The sequence below is a fragment of the Salmo salar genome, chromosome ssa01, assembly GCF_905237065.1.
Source record: "Salmo salar chromosome ssa01, Ssal_v3.1, whole genome shotgun sequence".
NCBI lineage: Eukaryota > Metazoa > Chordata > Actinopteri > Salmoniformes > Salmonidae > Salmo > Salmo salar.
Window position 1 is genome coordinate 145828089 of NC_059442.1, and position 19503 is coordinate 145847591.

The following is a 19503-nucleotide window of genomic DNA, read 5'->3' on the forward strand; positions in this document are numbered from 1 at the left end:
TGTAGCCCATTCCAGCCTTGTGTAGGTCTACAATCTTGTCCCTGACATCCTTGGAGAGCTCTTTGCTATTGGCCATGGTGGAGAGTTTGGAATCTGATTGATTGATTGCTTCTGTGGACAGGTGTCTTTTTTACAGGTAACAAGCTGCGGTTAGGAGCACTCCCTTTAAGAGTGTGCTCCTAATCTTAGCTCATTACCTGTATAAAAGACACCTGGGAGCCAGAAATCTTTCTGATTGAGAGGGGGTCAAATACTTATTTCCCTCATTAAAATGCAAATCAATTAATAACATTTCTGACCTGCGTTTTTCTGGATATTTTTGTTGTTATTCTGTCTCTCACTGATCAAATAAACCTACCATTAAAATTATAGACTGATCCTTTCTTTGTCAGTGGGCAAACGTACAAAATCTGCAGGGGATCAAATACTTTTTTCCCCCCACTATATGTTGCGCAGTGAGAGTTGAGTGAAGACGAATGGATTCGGTTCAGTCAGTCATTCTATTGAGCCCTCCCCAGCTAACTATTCTGAACAAAAATATGTAATAATGCAATTCTCCTTTGCCAAGATAATCCATCCACCTGACAGGTGTGGCATATCAAGAAGCTGAAAAAGTCAATGTCCGCGCCACCATGGAAATCTTATTAACATGATCAAATCTGTCAGTTTAAGCTAGTGCATCTGACCGTAAGGCGCTAGAGGGTAGTGCGTACGGCCCAGTACATCACTTGGGCCAAGCTTTCTGCCATCCAGGACCTATATACTAGGCGGTGTCATATGAAAGCCCCCCCAAAAATGTCAGAGACTCCAGTCACCCAAGTAATAGACTGTTTTCTCTGCTACCGCACGGCAAGCGGTACCGGAGCACCAAGTCTAGGACCAAAAGGCTCCTTAACAGCTTCTACCCCCAAGCCATAAGACTGCTGAACAGTTAATAGCCACCAGACTATTTACAGTGGCGTGTGAAAGGAAAAATGCCAAGTGGGGTGAATACTATTTTGTTGCCTTACAACCTGGAATTAAAATAGATTTTTTGGGGGGTGTGTATCATTTGACTCACACAACATGCCTACCACTTTGAAGATGTAAAATATTTTTTATTGTGAAACAAACGAGAAATAAGACAAAAAACTAAACTTGAGTGTGCATAATTATCCCCCCCCCATGATTCACTGTGGGGATGGTGTTCTCGGGGTGATAAGAGGTGTTGGGTTTGCGCCAGACATAGCGTTTTCCTTGATGGCCAAAAAGCTACATTTTAGTCCCATCTGACGAGAGTACATTCTTCCATATGTTTTACATTTACATTTACATTTACATTTAAGTCATTTAGCAGACGCTCTTATCCAGAGCGACTTACAAATTGGTGGATTCACCTTATAATATCCAGTGGAACAACCACTTTACAATAGTGCATCTAAATCTTTTACGGGGGGGGTTAGAAGGATTACTTTATCCTATCCCAGGTATTCCTTAAAGAGGTGGGGTTTCAGGCGTCTCCGGAAGGTGGTGATTGACTCCGCTGTCCTGGCGTCGTGAGGGAGCTTGTTCCACCATTGGGGTGCCAGGGCAGCGAACAGTTTTGACTGGGCTGAGCGGGAACTGTGCTTCCTCAGAGGTAGGGAGGCGAGCAGGCCAGAGGTGGATGAATGCAGTGCCCTTGTTTGGGTGTAGGGCCTGATCAGAGCCTGAAGGTACGGAGGTGCCGTTCCCCTCACAGCTCTGTAGGCAAGCACCATGGTCTTGTAGCGGATGCGAGCTTCGACTGGAAGCCAGTGGAGAGAGCGGAGGAGCGGGGTGACGTGAGAGAACTTGGGAAGGTGCGGAGTCTCCCACATGCCTCTTGGCAAACACCAAACGTGTTTGCTTATTTTGTTCTTGAAGCAATGGCTTTTTTCTGGCCACTCTTCCGTAAAGCCCAACTCTGTGGAGTGTGCGGCTTAAAGTGGTCCCATGGACAGATACTCCAATCTCCGCTGTGGAGCTTTGCAGCTCCTTCAGGGTTATCTTGGGTCTTTTTGTTGCCTCTCTGATTAATACCCTCCTTGCCTGGTCCGTGAGTTTTGGTGGGCGGCCCTCTCTTGGCAGGTTTGTTGTGGTGCCATATTCTTTCCATAAAAAAAATGATTTAAAATGGTGTTCTGTGGGATGTTCAATGTTCCTGATATTTTTTTATAACCCAACCCTGATCTGTACTTCTCCATAACTTTGCCCCTGACCTGTTTGGAGAGTTCCTTGGTCTTCATGGTGCCGCTTGCGTGGTGGTGCCCCTTGCTTAGTAGTGTTGCAGACTCTGGGGCCTTTCAGAACAGGTGTCAAATCATGTGACACTTAAATAAAGTCCACCTGTGTGCAATCTAACTAATTATGTGACTTCTGAAGGTAATTGGTTGCACCAGATCTTATTTAGAGGCTTCATACCAAAGGGGGTGAATACATATGCACACACCCCTTTTCCCGTTTGTAATTTATTTTAAAACAATTGAAACAAAGAAATAATTTCACTTCACCAATTTGGACTATTTTGTGTCAATTAGATGAAATCCAAATAGAAATCCATTTAATTTACAGGTTGTAATGCAACAAAATAGGAAAAAACGGCAAGGGGGATGAATACTTTTGCAAGGCACTGTACAATGATACCCCCTCCATTTGTTTTGTATACTGCTGCTACTTGCTGTTTATTATCTATGCATAGTCACTTCACCCCTACCGACATGTACAAATTACCTCAAATAACCTCAACCCTCACACACTGACCCGGTTATAGCCTCGTTATTGTTATTGTGTTACTTTTTATGATTATTATTGTTATTATTATTAATAATAATTTAGTAAATATTTTCTTAACTCTTTTTTGAAACTGCACTGTCGGTTAAGGGCTTGTAAGTAAGCATTTCACGGTAAGGTCTACACTTGTATTCGGCACGTGACAAAGAAGTTTGATTTTAGATACTTTTTTTGCATAAGATGCGTCTCAATCCACCGCATCTGCCTATGTCACACTTTCGCATCTGCGGTAAAAGATCTACAGCGGGGTTTATCAGTCCATGAGACATCTCAAATATCGATCTCCTCACGTTTTGGCCTAGAAAACTATTATGACCCTTCTATGGAAAGACGAGACTCTCACGAACAAGATGGTGTTCTCTGTTTTGCTCTACGACCCTCACAAGCGTCTTGGACTCGCCTGAAGTCGGTACAGCCGATCTGCCAACTTCTGTCTGTAGCGTCCGAACAGTTTGGACTACACACTAATATGACCCCTCTGCATAAAGGTGAGACTCTCACAAACATGTACATGCCGGTTAACTTGCACTAGAACGCCCATCTTTTTTTTATGGAAGTACAGCATATATGGAGATGGTTTAGTGACAAAAATAAGGTGTTTAATACATGTAAAAAGAAATATTAAAAATCCTGATTTTTCTTGTATCTCAGATATAGGACAGACACTTCTGAACAAACTTTCTTAGAATTTTTTGGGGAGACCATCTGTTGTTCCATGTAGTGAATATGTTATTCAATGCATTTGTATGGGCTAATATCAGTAACGCCAAAAATGTTTAATACTTCAAGGGGTCTTACAATTCCAAATCAAATAGTAAAATGATCCTTGGTATGATCTTCTTAAAACAATTCCATATAGCTTAGTAGTACACCGCCGACTTAGACAGGGCTTAGACTCTTATGGGTTGCATGATCACTACACAGGTGCACCATGTGCTGGGTACAATAAAAGGACACTAAAATTTGCAGTTTGTCACCCAACACAATGCCACAAATGTCTCAAGTTTTGAGGGAGTGTGCAATTGGCATGCTGACTGTAGGAATGTCCACCAGAGTTGTTGCCAGAGAATTTAATGTTAATTTCTCTACCATAGAGAACTTGGCAGTACGTCCAACCGGCATCACATCTGTAGGCCACGTGCAACCACGCCAGCCCAGGACCTCACCTGCTGGATTGTCTGAGACCAGCCACCAACTGTGGGTGTGCACAACTGAAGAATTTCTGTACAAACTGTCTCAGGGAAGCTCATCTACGTGCTCGTCATCCTCACCTGAGTTTTGACCTGACTGCAGTTGGACGTCGTAACCAACTTCGGTGGGCAAATGCTCACATTCGATGGCCAATGGCACGCTGGAGAAGTGTGCTCTTCATGGATGAATCCCGGTTTCCTAATATGAACTGTTAGTCAAATCTTTGAAATTGTTGCATGTTGCGATTATATTTTTGTTCAGTGTAGTTTTGCTTGTTTCTATAAACGTCAGCTAGAATTTGACTTGTTGGGACTTGTGAGTGTTCAGCTGTCACCCTGGACTGATATTATCTACAATATCTAGCTACTTCCCTCTACAGTAAGTTACTGCAGGACAGCAGTGCTCGGCAAGCGGGACTGATGGTTACTACCAATATTACACGTTTTTTCTTGTGTAGGCTGCGATCTCACTCGAAATAAAATCAAGTGGGATAGAACAACATTTCCACGTTAGCTACCTCCAGCGACATAGGACACAGCTGCCCGGTGAAGCAACTGCTAACAAGTGGAAAGCACCAGTGGGAAGCACCTTGATACAACACCGTTGCATTTGTCATTACATTAGCTAATTGGCATTTCACGGTTGGCATGTAACTACAAGTTATTTCTCACTCGTCCATTGAAATAAAGAACTTTCTTTTACCCGTTTTAACTAATGCCATGCTAATGTTGTTGCCAGTTAGCCAGCATAAACTAGCTATGCAGCTGGGAGGGCTCTTTAGGACGACTAACAGAACCGAATCCATTCGTCTCCACTCGACTCTCAGTTGCACGACAAACGTCATCAATTTGGGCACCAGGGGTGCCCGTATAGCCTTTCCCAGTAAGAGATGTCCAGAACTCTATGGGCCCTGGTCAAAAGTATTGCGTTATACAGGGACCCATTTTGGACAGACTCCTACTGTAACTGTACTTTCCCCCCCAACCTGGTCTCAGATCACTTGTTATTATGTACTTAAACCCATCCTCCACTGGTAGAGTATAGAATGGTGCAGTGGCGTGAGAGGGGGTGCAGGAAGCTGAAAGGGCAGCAGGGTTATGCTGTCCCATTGTGTGGACTTCCTGTCTCTAGTTAAACAGGAACTGAGCCATGCACTCAAAATCAAGTGGCTACAGCCAGCAGCATCATGACGGACTGAAGAGACCTTTGAAATGGATATGATTATGTCTGTTTCAGACATTCTCTTGAATACATACTCTATGCCTATGGCTGTATATGAAGTGTCACTTTTATATTTTACACAGCAAGGACAATCAAGTCATTGATCGCAGCCCAATTTAAAATGATTAAGAAAATATAGATAGCCCATGTAACAAACAGCCAGTACTCAGAGTATTATTTATTTGGTTTTATTCTATAACAACGGTCATGTCACAAAGACATGTTTCAACCACAAAGACAACAAATGCTATGAAATAGAACATAAGAACTACCCACATAAAAATGCTAGTTTACTATAGAATACTATAGTACTTATACATTTGCACAAACACTGCCCATTCCCCTCCCCATATCCCAATTTGTGTCACCTATGAGTGAGAAACCTACATGCCAAGCATAGACCAGATACTGTGTTCCCTACAGGTGAACTACAATGCTCCCCCCAAGGTTAAATTATAATATTTTTTTAAAGAGTACATTCGTGGCCAAAAGTTGAGAATGACACAAATATTAATTTACACAAAGTTTGCTGCTTCAGTGTCTTCAGATATTTTTGTAAAATATTACTATGGAATACTGAAGTATAATTACAAGCATTTCATAAGTGTCAAATTGACAATTACATGAAGTTGATGCAAAGAGTGAATATTTGCAGTGTTGACCCTTCTTTTTCAAGACCTCTGCAATCCGCCCTGGCATGCTGTCAATTAACTTCTGGGCCACATCCTGACTGATGGCAGCCCATTCTTGCATAATCAATGCTTGGAGTTTGTCAGAATTTGTGGGTTTTTGTTTGTCCACCCGCCTCTTGAGGATTGACCACAAGTTCTCAATGGGATTAAGATCTGGGGAGTTTCCTGGCCATGGACCCAAAATATCGATGTTTTGTTCCCCGAGCCACTTAGTTATCACTTTTGCCTTATGGCAAGGTGCTCCATCATGCTGGAAAAGGCATTGTTCGTCACCAAACTGTTCCTGGATGGTTGGGAGAAGTTGCTCTTGGAGGATGTGTTGGTACCATTCTTTATTCATGGCTGTGTTCTTAGACAAAATTGTGAGTGAGCCCACTCCCTTGGCTGAGAAGCAACCCTACACATGAATGGTCTCAGGATGCTTTACTGTTGGCATGATACAGGACTGATGGTAGCGCTCACCTTGTCTTCTCCGGACAACCTTTTTTCCGGATGCCCCAAACAATCGGAAAGGGGATTCATCAGAGAAAATGACTTTACCCCAGTCTTCAGCAGTTCAATCCCTGTACCTTTTGCAGAATATCAGTCTGTCCCTGGTGTTTTTCCTGGAGAGAAGTGGCTTCTTTGCTGCCCTTCTTGACACCAGGCCATCCTCCAAAAGTCTTTGCCTCACTGTGCGTGCAGATGCATTCACGCCTACTGCCATTCCTGAGCAAGCTCTGTACTGGTGGTGCCCCGATCCCGCAGCTGAATCAACTTTAGGAGACAGTCCTGGTGCTTGCTGGACTTTCTTGGGCGCCTTGAAGCCTTCTTCACAACAATTGAACCGCTCTCCTTGAAGTTCTTGAGGATCCGATAAATGGTTGATTTAGGTGCAATCTTACTGGCAGCAATATCCTTGCCTGTGAAGCCCTTTTTGTGCAAAGCAATGATGACGGCACGTGTTTCCTTGCAGGTAACCCTGGTCCTACCTACTTATAGGCTATGGAAAATGGTATATTTTAATATTTCTCCAGTAGGTTTCCTCAAGGAGAAAGCCCTGACTTATGTTAAAGATAATAAAACAAAAACACTATAGTAAACACTACAATAATCTCAGTGAAAAAAAACACTACAGTAAATACTAGTATTCACTAGAGTAAATACTACAGTAAAGTCCACAAAAACACTACAATGAATACTGTAGTATATAAATATAGTAATACTACAGTATTTATACCCTTGTATACTATAGTATCTTTTCATGTAGGTAGGCCTAACTATATTTGTTAAAGCTGACCGTCATTACGCATTATAGTCCTAGAAGGCCGGACAATTTCTCTTGGTTTACTGGGGGTTTTCAAAACTCAGTGCAAAAAAGTCCCTATCAGACCAAGTTGTTCCTATTTTCATGATTCAGGTTCAGTCTGGTGATTCAACCATGACCCTGAAAAGGCCTGACAAGAATCTGTCGCAATGGCACTTTCTTGTTAAGTCCTTCAAATGTGTCAAAGGGGCAAAGATAGCCCTTGAGGCTCACACTGCACCTGTTTAAATACATTTACAGTGCAAGCACATACACTCACAGTCACACACATAACCTCACAACACGACTAAAAACGACAAGAAAGTGAATTCAGACAAGTGAAAGAATTTGTTCCTGAATAGTGGCCTTTTCACAATATAATTCCAACCTCATAGTGTGAAATAAATACAGTACCAGTCAAAAGATTGGACACACCTACTCATTCAAGGGTTATTTTTTTATTTTTGCAATTTTGTACATTGTAGAATAATAGTGAAGACATCAAAACTAAACCTCAGCAAAAAAAGAAACGTCCCTTTTCCGGACCCTGTCTTTCAAAGATAATTCGTAAAAATCCAAATAACTTCACAGAGTTTCATTTGAAAGGGTTTAAACAATGTTTTCCATGCTTGTTCAATGACCCACAAACAATTAATGAACATGCACCTGTGGAACGGTCATTAAGACACTAACAGCTTACAGATGGTAGGCAATTAAGGTCACAGTTATGAAAACTTAGGACACTGAAGAGGCCTTTCTACTGACTCTGAAAAACACAAAAAGAAAGATGCCCAGGGTCCCTGCTCATCTGTGTGAATGTGCCTTAGGCATGCTGCAAGGAGGAATGAGGACTGCAGATGTGGCCAGCACAATAAATTGCAATGTCCGTACTGTGAGATGCCTAAGACAGCGCTACAGGGAGACAGGACGGACAGCTGATCGTCCTCGCAGTGGCAGACCACGTGTAACAACACCTGCACAGGATCGGTACATCCGAACATCACACCTGCGGGACAGGTATAGGATGGCAACAACAACTGCCCGAGTTACATCAGGAACACACAATCCCTCCATCAGTGCTCAGACTGTCCGCAATAGGCTGAGAGAGCCTGGACAGAGGGCTTGTAGGCCTGTTGTAAGGCAGGTTCTCACCAGACATCACCGGCAACAACGGCGCCTATGGGTACAAACCCACCGTCGCTGGACCAGACAGGACTGGCAAAAATTGCTCTTCACTGATGAGTCGCGGATATGTCTCACCAGGGGTGATGGTCGGATTCACGTTTATCGTCAAAGGAATGAGCATTACACCGAGGAAGGTACTCTGAAGCGGGATTGATTTGGAGGTGGAGGGTTTGTCATGGTCTGGAGCGGTGTGTCACAGCATCAGACTGCCTGCAATGACAACAAGCTCAATCTCAACGCTGTGTGTTACAGGGAAGACATCCTCCTCCCTCATGTGGTACCCTTCCTGCAGGCTCATCCTGACATGACCCTCCAGCATAACAATGCCACCAGCCATACTGCTCGTTCTGTGTGTGATTTCCTGCAAGACAGGAATTTCAGTGTTCTGCCATGGCCAGCGAAGAGCCCGGATCTCAATCCCATTGAGCACGCCGGGGACCTGTTGGATTGAAGGGTGAGGGCAGGGCCATTCCCCCCAGAAATGTCTGGGAACTTGCAAGTGCCTTGGTGGAAGAGTGGGGTAACATCTCACAGCAAGAACTGGCAAATCTGGTGCAGTCGATAAGGAGGAGATGCACTGCAGTACTTAACCTATTCCATTACCGTACTTCGAAGCATGTCAACTGCTGTTTAAAATCAATTTTTATGCCATTTTTCTCGTAAAAAAGCGATAATATTCCGACCGGGAATCTGCGTTTAGGTAAAAAGAGGAAAGAAAACAAAGCACAGGGTCGACTCGTGCACGCGCCTGAGTCTCAGAGTACTCTGATCGGCCACTTGCCAAACGCAATAATGTGTTTCAGCCAGAGGCTGCCTCGATATCATTCAGCTTTTTCCCGGGCTCTGAGAGCCTATGGGAGCCGTAGGAAGTGTCACGTTACAGCAAAGATCCTCAGTCTTCAATAAAAAGAGCCAAGATGAACAACAACTTGTCAGACAGGCCACTTCCTGTAAGGAATCTTCTCAGGTTTTTTTCTGCCATATGAGTTCTGTTATACTCACAGACACCATTCAAACAGTTTTAGAAACTTTAGGGTGTTTTCTATCCAAAGCCAATAATTATATGCATATTCTAGTTACTGGGCAGGAGTAGTAACCAGATTAAATCGGGTACGTTTTTTATCCGGCCGTGTCAATACTGCCCCCTAGCCCTAACAGGTTAACGAGAGTCTTGTCTTTAAAATGGTGTAAAATAGTCATATGTTTGAAAAATTGAAGTTTTTGCATTTTTGAGGTATTTGAATATCGCGCCACGGGATTACACTGGCTGTTGAGTAGGTGGGACGCAAGCGTCCCACCTAGCCCATAGAGGTTAATGCAGCTGGTGGCCACACCAGATACTGACTGTTACTTTTGATTTTGACCCCCCCTTTGTTCAGGGACACTACTCCATTTCTGTTAGTCACATGTCTGTGGAACTTGTTCAGTTTGTCTCACTTGTTGAATCTTATGTTCATATAAATATTTACACATGTTAAGTTTGCTGAAAATAAACACAGTTGACAGTGAGAGGACATTTATTTTTTTCCTGAGTTTAGGAAATAATACTTGGAATCATATAGTAACCAAAACAGTGGCAAGAATGTGCAAAGCTGTCATCAAGGCAAAGGGTGGCTACTTTGAAGAATCTGTAATATAAAATATGTTTTGATTTGTTTAACACTTTTTTGGTTAGTATATGATTCCATATGTGTTATCTCGTAGTTTTGATGTCTTCACTATTATTCTACAATGTAGAAAACAGTACAAATTAAGAAAAACCCTGGAATGAGTAGGTGTCCAAACTTTTAACTGGTTCTGTATATACTGTAAAACACAGGGAAATCAAGATTTTGACTGCACTTGGCCTTTAAATCTCTAATACACCCCAAGTTTTAAATTTCCTGCATAACTCACTCACTCAAATTAACAGAAACCGTACAGCACGATATAGACAGCATTGAATTAAGATGCAGTGGGTTGAGTCTAGTTAAATGTCTCTGGATCAATATTAGGCATCCCATTGCCAGCTACACTACTGTTTTCCCTTGGGCTGGCTGGGAGAAACTGGCTTGCCTCATCTGAGGCTTCGGAGTTGTCATGGCAACAAGTCCCTGCCTGACCAACTGTGTCGTGAAAAAAAACATCCTTTCTTCCTTCTTGCCCCTTAGACCTATCAAACAACATTTGTTCAGGAGGATTTGAATCAGGAAAAGGAATCAAGGAAAACAGATCAATATTAACTCCTTTCTGATTGTTACTTAAGAGATTTTGACAGCCTTTTTTCCCAGGAATCTTTGAGAGCAACACCCTCCACTGTATACTATAGACCATTTTAATTTCTCTCTGCATCTATAGACCTGTACTACCATTAGTATACCTAATCTCGAAAAGGTATGACATTTCTAGCTCACATTTGGCCAGATTAATAATTACCAATGAGTTCTATCTTATAATTGAAACATTACATCACATTGAAGCACTTACAATTTCAGAATACAGATGTAGGATCTTAAATTGATCACCCTGTAGCAGGAAAACTTTTCTGCAATACAGGATAATTAAAACTTGTAGTGTATTGTTTAAAGGCCCAGTGCAGTCAAAAACTAGATTTTACTGTTTTATATATATTTCCACATGAGGTTGGAATAATACTGTTAAATTGTGAAAATCATTAATGCCCATTTAGTGTAAGAGCTGTTTGAAAAGACCACCTAAAATTTCAACCTGTTTTGGTGATATTGAGTTTTGGCCTGCCTGGTGACATCACCTGGTGGTAAATTAGTTAATAGACCAATAAAAAAAGAGTGCCAAAACTCTCTGCCAATAACAGTAATTAACTCAGACCACTCCCAGACAGACCTAGAAAATTATTGTTTGAGAAATTGCTCTTTGCTAAGAAGCAATTTTTGTTCTTTATGACCATTTTAATTGAAAGCAATCACAGTAAGGTACTTAATTGTTACCCAGACAGAAATGATTTGATATTGAGATAAAATAAACAAAAAAAAGATGCCTTGCTGTAGCAAACTGGCTCAAGTTAAGCGCTATAGGTTTGCTGCCAGCTGCCATGTGGGTTCAAGACCAGGATTTGTGTAATTTCACTGCCAAGTCCTCATCTTTTTACTGTAATAACGTATTCTTCTGACCTCTCCTGAACCTGTAACTGATCTCTGAGCATATAACAGCATGTGGCCACTTATAGTCCCTGTATGGAGTACACATAACTCAATCTTATAAGAAAGGTCAAAGCCCCAAGATGCACTTTAAAAAAACGGACATGGATAAGAGACCTGAGGAAGAGGAGTACATTAGTCCACTTTCCTTTTTCCTTTCCAAAATGCGTCTTTGGTTCCAAGCCAAGCCAACCTCCCGAGACACACACACACACCCAAGGGGTTGGAAGCCAGGGTCAGCCTCAGGGCAGGGCCCCAGGAGAAGATTGCATTGTCCGTACTCTTCTAAAATACTCTTAAATATCTATCTAGGTATCCATCCAAATAAATAAATAAATATATATAAATAAATAAATAAAAAAATAAAAATAAAATAAAAAAAAAAATATATATATATATACATGCGCATTTTCCCACCAGAGGTGTGTTTCCATCAAACTGACTTTTTGTGGGTAAAATGCTGTGCGTGATGACATTGTGGACATCAAATAAATGTTTAACCTTTGTAACGATTGTCCTTATGTTCAGTGGTGGAAAAAGTACATCATTGTCATACTTGAGTAAAAGTAAAGATAAGTTAATAGAAAATGATTCAGGTAAAAGTGAAAGTCACCCAGTAAAATACTACTTCAGTATAACTCAAATGATTTGGTTTTAAATATACTTAAGTATCAAAAGTAAATGTAATTGATCAAATGTACTTAAGTAACAAAAGTAAAAGTAAAATTACAAATAACTTCTAATTCCTTATATTAAGCAAACCAGACTTCACCATTCTCTAGTTTTTTTTAAATTTACGGATAGCCAGGGGCACACTCCAACACTCAGACATAATTTACAAACGAAGGATTTGTGTTTAGTGAGTCCTCCAGATCAGAGGCAGTAGGGATGACCAGGGATGTTCTCTTGATAAGTGAGTGGGAAAAAAACTAAAATGGCGCCGGAGCAGAAGGCAGACGTTTTACGTGCCCACAACTGATTGTGGTTTTTTGTTAGTTTATCTGCGTTGTTTGTAACTTAGTTTTTGACTATTTTTGTACATAATGTTGCCGCTACCGTCTCTTATGACCGAAAATAACTTCTAGACATTAGGACTGTGATTACTCACTACGGATTAGCAGAATCCTTTTTCTTCTTTCACGACTCTGACGAGCCTGAAGCGGAGGATATACGGCTCCATCGGGAACTGGCCGCGACCCCAGTGATCTGCGTGAAGAGGAGGCTGAGAAAGAGAGTCCGGAGGGCGGGCTGCCTTCTGAGGAGTAGGTGAGCGAATAAACCCCCACTCCCCTCAATTCTGCTCACAAACATGCTATCTTTGGACAATAAAATGGACAAGTTATTGGTAAGATTAAACTACCAACAGGACATTTAAAAACTGCAACATTTTATGCTTCCCAGAGTCGTGGCTGAACAACGACAATATCAACATAGAGCTGGCTGGTTACACAACGTACCAGCAGGATAGAACAGCGCCGTCTGGTAAGACAAGAGGCGACGGTCTATGCATTTTTGTAAACAAGAGCTGGTGCACGATATCTAAGGAAGTCTCGAGCCATTGCTTGCCTGAGGTAGAGTTTCTCATGATAAGCTGCAGACCACATTACCTACCGAGAGTTTGTGTCTATATTCTTTGTAGCTGTTTACATACCACCACAGTCAGAGGCTGGCACCAAGATAGCATTGAATGAGCCCTATTCCGCCATAAGCAAACAAGAAAACACTCACCCAGAGGTGGCACGCCTAGCAGCCGGGGACATTAATGAAGGGAAACTTTAATCAGTTTTACCTCATTTCTATCAACATGTTAAATGTGCAACCAGAGGGAAAAGAACTCTGGACCACAAACTCCACACACAGAGATGCATACAAAGCTCTCCCTTGCCCTCCATTTGGCAAATGTGAGCATAATTCTATCCTCCTGATTCCTGATTACAAGCAAAAATTAAAGCAGGAAGCACCAGCGACTAGATCAATAAAAACGTGGTGAGATGAAGCAGATGCTAAGCTACCGGACTGTTTTGCTAGCACAGACCGGAATATGTTCCGGGATTTCGCCAATGACATTGAGGAGTACACCACATCTGTCGTTGGCTTCATCAATAAATGCATCGATGACGTCGTCCCCACAGTGACAGTACATACCCCAACCACTGACCACGGATTACAGGCAGCATCCGCACTGAGCTAAATCTCCCGTTTTTAATGGAGCGGTACTCTAACTGAGAAGCTTATAAGAAATGCCGCTATGCCCTCCAACGAACCATCAAACAGGCAAAGCTTCAATACAGGACTAAGATCGAGTCATACTACACCGGCTCTGAAACTCGTCGAATGTGGCAGGGCCTGCAAACTATTACAGACTACAAAGGGAAGCATAGCCAAGAGCTGCCCAGTGACACGAGCCTACTAGATGAGCTAAACTACTTCTATGCTCGCTTCGAGGCAAATAACACTGAAACATGCATGAGAGCACCAGCTGTACCGGAAGACTGTATGATCACGAACTCCGCAGCTGATGTGAGCAAGACCTTTAGACAGGTCAACATTCACAAGGCCGCAGGGCCAAACGAATTACCAGGACGTGTACTGCGAGCATGCACTGACCAACTAGCAAGTGTCTTCACTGACATTTTCAACCCTCTCCCTGTCCGAGTCTGTAATATCAACATGTTTTAAGCAGACCACAGTAGTGCGGTGCCCAAGAACACTAAGGTAACCTGACTAAATGACTACCAACCCGTAGCACTCACGTCTGTAGCCATGAAGTGCTTTGAAAGGCTGATCATGGCTCACATCAACACCATCATCCCAGAAACCCTAGACCCACTCCAATTTGCATACCGCCCCAACAGATCCACAGATGATGCAGTCTCTATTGCACTCCACACTGCCCTTTCCCACCTGGACAAAAGGAACACCTATGTGAGAATGCTATTCATTGACTACAGCTCAGTGTTCAACACCATAGTGCCTTCAAAGCTCATCAATAAGCTAAGGACCCTGATACTAAACACCTCCATCTGCAACTGGATCCTGGACTTCCTGACGGGCTGCCACCAAGTGGTAAGGGTAGGTACAACACATCCGCCACACTGATCCTCAACACAGGGGCGTGCTCAGCCCCCTCCTGTATTCCCTGTTCACTCATGATTGCACGACTCCAACACCATCATTACAATTGTCGATGACACAACAGTGGTAGGCCTGATCACCGACAACGACGAGACAGTCTATAGGGAGGAGGTCAGAGACCTGGCCATGTGGTGCCAGGACAACAACCTCTCCCTCAACGTGATCAAGACAAAGGAGATGATTGTGGACTACAGGAAAAAGGAGGACCGAGCACGCACCCATTCTCATCGACGGGGCTGCAGTGGAGCATGGTCCAAGCACACCATGACAGTCGTGAAGTGGGCACGACAAAACCTATTCCCCCTCAGGAGACTGAAAAGATTTGGCATGGGTCCTCAGATCCTCAAAAGGTTCTACATCTGCAACATCGAGAGCATCCTGACTGGTTGTGTCACTGCCTGGTATGGCAACTGCTCGGCCTCTGACCGCAAGGCACTACAGAGGGTAGTGCAAATGGCTCAGTACATCACTGGGGCCAAGCCTCCTGCCATCCAGGACCTCTATACCAGGCGGTGTCAGGGGAAGGCCCTGGAAATTGTCAAAGACTCCAGCCACCCTAGTCATAGACTGTTCTCTCTGCTATCACACGGCAAGCGGTACCAGAGCGCCAAGTCTAGGTCCAAGAGGCTTCTAAACAGCTTCTACCCCCAAGCCATAAGACTCCTGGACATCTAGTCAAATGGCTACCCAGACTATTCACATTTCCGCCCCCCCCTCCACACCGCTGCCACTCTTTGTTGTCATCTATGCATAGTCACTTTAATTAACTCTACCTACATGTACATACTACCTCAACTAACCGGTGACCCCGCACATTGACTCTGTACCGGCACCCCCCTGTAATATTTTGTTATTTTTTTACTGCTCCTCTTTAATTACTTGTTACTTTTCATCTCTTGTTCTTATCCGTATTTTTTTTTTTTGACTGCACTGTCGGTTAGGGGCTCATAAGTAAGCATTTCCCTCTAAGGTCTACACCTGTTGTATTTGGCACATGTGACTAATAACATTTGATTTGGACCATTTTCCTGTCCTGCTAAGCATTCAAAATGTAACGAGTACTTTTAGGTGTCAGGGAAAATGTATGGAGTAAAAAGTACATAATTTTCTTTAGGAATGTAGTGGAGCAAAAGTTGTCAAAAATAAAAAAGAGTAAAGTAAAGTACAGACACCAAACAAAACTACTTAAGTAGTACTTGAAAGTATTTTTACTTAAGTAATTTACACCACTGATTATCTCCTCGTCACCAAAGCTAAAGTTAGGCCCGATTATCAATAACCAGACAATGTTTATGAAACTGTTTATGAGAGGCACATGTATTTATTGAATATAATGTGGGATTAGGGATGTATTTCGACGTCTTGTTGTTGATCACCTGCAAATGACAGGGGACTTGTGTGAGAGCTGGTGTTCGCATGCCGTCAATGGGTTTGTGCGCGTAAAACCTATCGTTGTGCATCGCCCACTATATAACTTAATGCTCATGTATTTTTGACTAGGAAGTACAACTGTGATGTAATCATGTTTGAAGATTAAATCCTGAGTGTTAAGCTTAAATGTAGATTATTAACTTGTTATCCTTGTTTATTGAAGAGGTTTCTGTTAATTTTCTGGTCTGAGAATTGACTGGCAAAAGGGGTGCGGTCGAGCGCATAGTTAATGAATAGTACGTGTAATGCGGTAGTGGCTTATCCCGGGGGACGTACATGTTTATATTCCAGGTTGTATTTATGCTTAAAGCAAGTGGAGCAGTTTTATTGATATGTGTGCTGGTATGAAAACATATAGCGCATGTTTATGAACTTAACATGCTGTATTGAATTTCCTGTATTGTTAATGTTAATTGATCATGATGTGACACGGTTCATCCTATTGGCTGATACGCACAATGTATGTGTATTTAAACCCTGTCATTTTCATTGTTTGGGATTGGACAAGGAACTGGTTAGCATGCTACTGGCTTACAGTACATTTGGGGCCTGGGTTTTGTTTGAAGTGCTCTATTAGGTTCAGTTTGTATTCCTGTTGCAACATCCAGTTTGTTATTTTCTTATGTAAATATTTGTACAGTTCCCTGGCTATCTTCACTTTTGCTAATAAAAGCCTCACTTGGGGCAAGAAAAGTAAAGAACTGCTGTTTCCACCTCACTGTTAAAAATCGAACCGCATGGTGAAACTCACAGCCTTTTGCTTTTCTTCAACCAAATCTCTATTTTTTATGTAAATGGAGTGTTATAGACATTTCTTTTGCAATTTCACTTGTTTTTGAGAAACCTACCCCAAATACATCCTTTTAGAAATGGACAACATACAATTTACAAAATTACAAAACATGTTAAGAAAAATACATTTATCAACATAGAGGTATCCAATCATGACTCTGAACTGATCAAGGGGGACCAGAACATCTCATTTCAGAGAGCTCTGGAAGTTGTTCCACATAACGGGCACAAAAAAACTAAAAGCAACTTTACCCAACTGTGTGGAGACCAAAGGGACCTCCAGTGTTATCCAAGCCTGGTTGTGGTAAGTTTCTCAAAAACAAGTAAAATCGTAAAGAAAACGTGTCTGGACACTTCTATAACATGCCATTTACATAAAAAAAATGAGATTTGGTTGTAAAAAAAGCTAAGTTCTCCTTTAAGTTTCCATGTACCGAATTAAAAGCAAACTTTCACTATCTGGTTTTGGCACATGTTCTCTAGACAACAGTTTGCTGACAAAGTGGACAGGGTAGGTTATATGATGAAATATAAATAAGAGCAATATCATTTTTATTTGATAATTGCCAGCCAAGCGTCAATCATCATGTCACCAGCATTGAAATAAAACCCTCAATATTTATAGAACATTTGCATTAAGCTCATCACCGTCCATCCCTTAACCACCATGAAGTTCATCATAACTTATTTCATCTACCTAGAAACGCATAATGCTTTTCCACGTCGTGGTAGTACAATGTATATATAGCATATCATTGCGTGACTCCAAGTTTACTTCGACATGATGGTTTATTATATAAATATTTGAACATGAAAGAGTTCCCACCGCAATTGTTGCATAATTTATTATACCGACACAAAAAGATCCCACTATGTCGAATGAACAACTTGTCTGTTGACATTTCTGAAATTGTACCAACACTTCATGTTTCCACCAAACCTGTCATGGTCTTTTTTTTCATACAGCATGACTTTACTCGCATAAAACCTTGGATGGAAACATGGTTAGAGAGAAAGGAAAAAAAGAGAGAGAGAAAGAGAGAGACACCCCTTCAGTAGTGCGAGTCAGTGGTCTATGTGGGCCTCTGTCACAGTGTCAGTTCAGACCCTTAACAATTTCCATCTGCTCTCTCTCTGCCTGGCCCCATAGGTGCTGCAAAATCTGGACAGTATCTGGGTCACAAGAGTGTGTGTGCGTGCATGTTATTTGTGACTAGCAATAACAGTTAAACTGTAATCTCTCCCTCTAACACAAGCAAACCCCCAGGCGACTGATCACTGAATAGTGACAAGATTGCCAGAGAACCACACAAAGGCACTGCCTTTGCAATGACAAACCTGACATTTGAAAATAAAACACTGATGACAACAGGGAGAATCAGCTAAAAGTAGGGCCTGAGAGAGAATATGCTTATTATGTGGTGTTGTTCATCAACAGAAGCCAGTTGAATAAGACAGCCGGCATTTTTACAGTGGAGAAGCTCTCAGAACACAAAAGTGGTGCCAATGCAAATGCAGGTTGATTTATATGATGCATTTCCATCCCTGGCTTTCATTCTCTTTGACAATACTCGGCTTACATAACATGAACATGTTAGCAATTCAACAGACTGCTTATAGTCAATCAGGATGATGATAACAAAACCTATGGTAAACATTGTCCGAATGCCTGAAACCTTACTCTGAAGCTTCAACAAACAGTACAGGCCAACATACAGGAGGTCTGTGTACACATGTATTGTAGAGATATACATTGCACACATAGAGGTCCACCATTTTGGGATAATACTGTATATGCCGGAGTAAAGTTACACTACACTAAAGAGTGTATGAGTGTGTTTGAGTTATTGTATGGAACAGCATGAGTGTATACGATTTAAAGAGTGAATGCATGCCACTGCTAATGGAGGGATGTGTGTGAGTAGTCCAGCAAGATAAAGAGATTGTGTGTGTTAGTGTCCAGATTTTGTGTTGCTCATAGGGCCTCAGTGTGGATAGCTCTCTCATCACCAGTCAGTCAGCCAGTTCCTCTCATCATCAGATAATATTAATTATCCAATTCATCCTTTTCAACCTCATCTGTCTCTTATAAAAAGGTGATTTACTTTATGTCAGTAAAATAAGGCATACATGTTCAATATTTTCATGGAAATTAAAATTACATTTGATACATTTTATTATATTTACTAAATTAAGTGTTTCCCCCCCAATTACAATCTGCAATATAGGCTAAGACTTAAAATGTATAAATAGTTATTATATGAATTACATCAAATAATATAGACCACATCCATTTTTGTGTTTTTTAATTTAACCCTTATTTAACTAGGCAAGTCAGTTAAGAACAAACTCTTACGAAGCTGGGCCAATCGTGCGCCGCACTATGGAACTCCCTATCACGGCCGTTTGTGACACAGCCTGGAACCGAACCAGGGTCTGTAGTGACGCCTCTAGCACTGAGATGCAGTGCCTTAGACTGCTGCGCCACTCGGGAGCCCCATTTGCTAGGGAATACACTGTGCAGCTGTAGAGCGGAAACGCTTTGAGTAACTTAAATTACGAGTTAGGGAATTAGTGGGGAATTCTTGAGAATGTATTTTTCTCGATCCCTTTTCTTAGTTTGCTC

The 19503-nt window shown here is 41.9% G+C and overlaps 1 protein-coding gene across 1 annotated transcript in view; it reads right to left on the reverse strand.

Moving 5' to 3' along the window:
- Positions 1–19503, reverse strand: part of LOC106567317 (neural proliferation differentiation and control protein 1) — a 44636-nt gene that overhangs the window by 24311 nt on the left and 822 nt on the right. The window lies entirely within an intron of this gene.